The sequence below is a fragment of the Ranitomeya imitator genome, chromosome 2 (assembly GCF_032444005.1).
Source record: "Ranitomeya imitator isolate aRanImi1 chromosome 2, aRanImi1.pri, whole genome shotgun sequence".
Classification (NCBI taxonomy): Eukaryota; Metazoa; Chordata; class Amphibia; order Anura; family Dendrobatidae; genus Ranitomeya; species Ranitomeya imitator.
The window spans coordinates 365,110,007-365,115,257 of record NC_091283.1 but is presented as its reverse complement, the minus strand read 5'-3'; positions in this window follow the sequence as shown (position 1 = coordinate 365,115,257).

Sequence of the window (5,251 nt, the reverse complement as noted above, 5' to 3'; positions counted from 1 at the left end):
AAATAATTGCCCAGATTGAAAGCGTTGAGGTCGGTGGTGGTAGCCTGTACTCTTGGATTGAGAGAATGAAAAATTACAAAGAATTGTTTAGGATTGTTGGATAGTGTGGTGATAAGGGTGTTAAAGTAGGTGTGTTTAGAGAGATGAAGGGCGGAGCTGTATATTAAGCATATATTTTAAGCATAAATTTATAATGGATTAGAAATCTTCTGCCAGATTGGATTTTTCCACTGATGTTCGGTGCACCTGGAGCACCGCTGGCTAAAATGTGTTTGCAGCGTGTACCAGGGTTGCCGACGACTGTACCAAGTTGTTCTATGTGTAGGAGGTGCAGCTTCAACCAGGGCACTTTGCAATGTTTCATTATAACGTTTCAATGCAGAGTCAGGACATGAGCAAACCCGTACTATGTGGGACATATATAACCACGTGACTCACAGGTAGGGTGGGCGCACACTTTACATAGACACCAGGTTGTACGACGCTGAACAGGCTATTGACACAGACAGACCATTCAAGATTCCAGGAAAGATGGGGAACAAACTTTGATATGGAAAAAATGGACAATCTCTGCGTAACTATCTCACCAATTTTAGTTTTGCTGCAATGATGCTTTTTGGTGGTCAATCCAATAAACCACTAGATTTTTTCATAAGAAACATTGTGACATTTTCTTTAGAGTATCGCATCTGTAAAGAGTCCTGAATAAGTATGCAAAATAAGTACCGTATATGTAACACTTACCTGTCTCCTCCCCTGTCCCACTGCCATGTTTAACTTCTCTGGCACTCTGAAAAATATGGCACTTGGATAAATCTGCATAAATGCCCCCTGTATAAAATAAACTGATTTCTCTGAGATTTTACAAAGTTTCTTCTCTTAGATTGTACCATACATTTATGAAAAGAAAACTACTGAGATGGAATGGTTTCTACCGATCGCTGCATCTAAGTAGTTAAAGAAGCACTCCTCCCATCAAAATTGTTATTCTTTTGATACACTGCTCCAAAAAATAAAGGGAACACTTAAACAACAGAATATAACTCCAAGTAAATCAAACTTCTGTGAAATCAAACTGTCCAATAAGGAAGCAACACTGATTGACAATCAATTTCACATGCTGTTGTGCAAATGGAATAGACAACAGATAACAATTATTGGCAATTATCAAGACACCTCAATAAAGGAGTGGTTCTGCAGGTGGGGACCACATACCACATCTCAGTGCCAATGCTTATTGGCTGTTTTGATCACTTTTGAATGTTAGTTGTGCTTTCACACCGTGGTAGCATGAGACGGACTATACAACCCACACAACTGGCTCAGGTAGTGCAGCTCATCCAGGATGGCACATGTTGTGAGTTCTGTTTTTGGGCTCCCTCTGGTGGTTACTGATGGTACTGGGTGATTTGTGTTCTGCTGTCTCTGGTGTCCACCTGTTCTATTAGCATTTGGGAGTTTCCTATTTAACCGGGCTTTCTTGTCATTTCCCCGCCGGCTATCAAGGTTATCAGAGTGTTTTGTTACCTCAGCTTCTGGCTTCAGTAATCTTCAGGACAAGCTAAGTTTTTGATTTTCTTGTTCCACGTTTTGCTTTATTTTTTGTCTTGTCCAGCTTGCATATAATTGTTTCTTTGCTGCTGGTTGCTCTAGTGGGCTGTAATTGCTCCTCATGTTCCATGAGTTGGAACATGAGTTCAAGTAATTACAGGATGGTTTTTTGAAGGGTTTTTTGCTGACCGCGCAGTTTACTTTTGTATCCTCTGCTATCTAGTTTTAGCGGGCCTCATTTTGCTGAATCTGTTTTCATACTGTGTATGTGCCTTCCTCTCATTTCACCGTCATTATATGTGGGGGGCTGCTATTTCTGTGGGGAATTTCTCTGGAGGCAAGAGAGGTCTGTGTTTCTTCTAATAGGGGAAGTTAGATCTTCGGCTGGTGCGAGACGTCTAGGATCAACGTAGGCACGTTCCCCGGCTATTGTTATTTGTGTGTTCAGGTTTAGGGTCGCGGTCAGCTCAGGTTCCATCACCCTAGAGCTCGTTGGTGCTTGTCCTTTTGTGATTCCCTGCCATTGGAATCATGACAGGCACATCAATGCGAGCTATGGCAAGAAGGTTTGCTGTGTCTATCAGCACAGTGTCCAGAGGCTAGAGGCGCTACCAGGAGCCAGACCAGTACACCAGGAGATGTGGAGGAGGCCGTAGGAGAGCAACAACCCAGCAGCAGGACCGCTACCTCTGCCTTTGTGCAAGGAGGAACAGGAGGAGCACTGCCAGAGCACTGCAAAATGACCTCCAACAGGCTACAAATGTGCATGTCTCTGCACAAATGGTTAGAAACCGACTCCATGAGTATGGTATGAGTGCCCGACTTCCACAGATGGGGGTTGCGCTCACAGCCCAACACCGTGCAGGAAGCTTGGCATTTGCCACAGAACAACAGGATTGGCAAATTCGCCACTGGCGCCCTGTGCTCTTCACAGATGGAAGCAGGTTTGCACTGAGCACATGTGACAGACGTGACAGAGTCTGGAGATGCCGTGGAGAGTGATCTGCTGCCAGCAACATCCTTCAACATGACTGGTTTGGCAGTGGGTCAGCAATGGTGTGGGGTGGCCTTTCTTTGGAGGACCGCACAGCGCTCCATGTGCTCGCCAGAGGTTGCCTGACTGCCATTAGGTACCGAGATGAGATCTTCAGACCCCTTGTGAGACCATATGCTGGTGCGGTTGGCCCTGGGTTCCTCCTAATGCAGAACAATGTCGGACCTCATGTGGCTGGAGTATGTCAGCAGTTCCTGCAAGATGAAGGCATTGAAGCTATGGACTGGCCCGCCGGGTTCCCCAGACCTGAATGTGATTGAGCACATCTGGGACATCATGTCTCGCTCCATCCACCAACGTCACGTTGCACCATAGACTGTCCAGGAGTTGGCGGATGCTTTAGTCCAGGTCTGGGAGGAGATCCCTCAGGAGACCATCCGCCTCCTCATCAGGAGCATGCCCAGGCGTTGTACAGTAGAGAGGTCATACAGGCACATGGAGGCCACACACAATACTGAGCATCATTTTCTTGTCATGAGGCATTTCCACTGAAGTTGGATCAGCCTGTAATTTGATTTTCCACTTTGATTTTGAGTATCATTCCAAATCCAGACCTCCATGGGATATTCATTTTGATTTACATTAATAATTGTTATATTTGATTGTTCTGAATACATTCCAATATGCATTTATTAAGAAATTGCAACCTCTAATATTTCATTCAGACTAGGGTTGAGCGACTTTTACTTTTATAGGATCGGGTCGGGTTTCACGAAACCCGACTTTCTCAAAAGTCGGGTCGAGTGAAATCGGCCGATCCTATAGAAAAGTCGGGGTCGGGGTCGGCCGAAACACGAAACCCAATGCAGTACAATGGGATACTATGGTTCCCAGGGTCTGAAGGAGAGGAAACTCTCCTTCAGGCCCTGGGATCCATATTTAAGTGTAAAATAAAGAATTAAAATAAAAAATATTGCTATACTTACCCTCTGACGCGCCCTGGTACTAATCGGCAGCCTTCCTTCCTTAGAATCAGCGCGTGAAGCACCTTAGATGACGTCGCGGCTTGTGATTGGTCGCGTGAGCATCAATACTAAAAAGTTGGTCACAGTTGTCAACCACTATGCTTGACAAGTGTCACCAACCTGTCAATCACTTTTCCAAGCGATGCTTCAAATCGCTTGGAAAAGCGCAAGCATTCTGCAAGCTAAAAACGCTTGTAAAACGCTTCTGTTTTGCGGAAAAAAAGAAGGGGAATTCCGCATGCGTTTTACCAGCGGCAGGGAGTTGCGGAAATGCTGCGGACATTTCCGCAGCATTTCTGCAACGTGGGCACATAGCTTTACAGGAAAAGTGTGTGCGCCAAGGATGAACACAATATTATACACACAGCTCCGCTCCATACACACACGGCTCTGCACACGAGGCTCCGCTCGGTACACATCGTACAAATGTTCCGATCCATACACACATGGCTCTGCTCCGTGCACGTTTTACACACATGGCTCCACTTTGTACACCTTGTACATACATGGCTCAGGACATTCAGCAATGTAATGCCGCCATATAGTAGGCATCTGGTCACTGGTGATAATGGCCTGAGTTGTGGGGTCTATTTGTCTCCAAGCAGAGAAGTCACATATTACATTCCACACATTACACTGAAAAAAAGCCGATGCAGGGTAATTGTGCCGTAGGGAGCGGCTAATAACGCTGGAAATGGGACCGAAAGAGACCAGGTGAGACTTCGACCAAGATGACCCAAATTTGTAAGAGAGAGAGGGAGAGAGTGCCGGACCCACGGGATTAAGCTCAGGGCAAAGAAATGGGGGTGTAAGAGGGAAACTGGGGAGGGGGGACGTACAGCTCCGCTCTGCACACATCGTACACACACACGGCTCCGCTCCCTGCACCTCGCACACACGCGGCTCCGCTTCGTACACCTCCTACACATGTGGCTCTGCTTCCTATACCTTGTACACACACGGCTCCGCTCCCTGCACCTCGCACATACGCGGCTCCAGTTCGTACACCTCCTACACACGTGGCTCTGCTTCCTATACCTTGTACAGTACACACACGGCTCCACTCTGTACACCTCGTACACACAGCTCTGCTCCGTACACCTCGTACACACGCGGCTCTGCTCCGTACACCTCGTACACACACGGCTCCTCTCCGTACACCTCGTACACACAGCTCTGCTCCGTACACCTCGTACACACAGCTCCGCTCCGTACACCTCGTACACACACGGCTCCGCTCCGTACACCTCGTACACACACGGCTCCGCTCCGTACATCTCGTACACACAGGGCTCCGCTCCGTACATCTCGTACACACACGGTTCCGCTCCGTACATCTTGTACACACACGGCTCCGCTCCGTACACCTCGTACACACACGGCTCTGCTCCGTACACCTCTTACACACACGGCTCTGCTCCGTACACCTCGTACACACACGGCTCCGCTCCGTACACCTCGTACACACACGGCTCTGCTCCGTACACCTCGTACACACACGGCTCCGCTCCGTACACCTCGTACACACACGGCTCTGCTACATCCACCCTGTAAACCCCTCCTGACCCCACACATAAACTTCCCCTCATCCAGCACCATGACAACCAGCACAGCACAGTCCTGCATACACTGAGGCCCCTGATCATGTGACCCCTGACTCCTCCCCTCCTGTGACCTCATC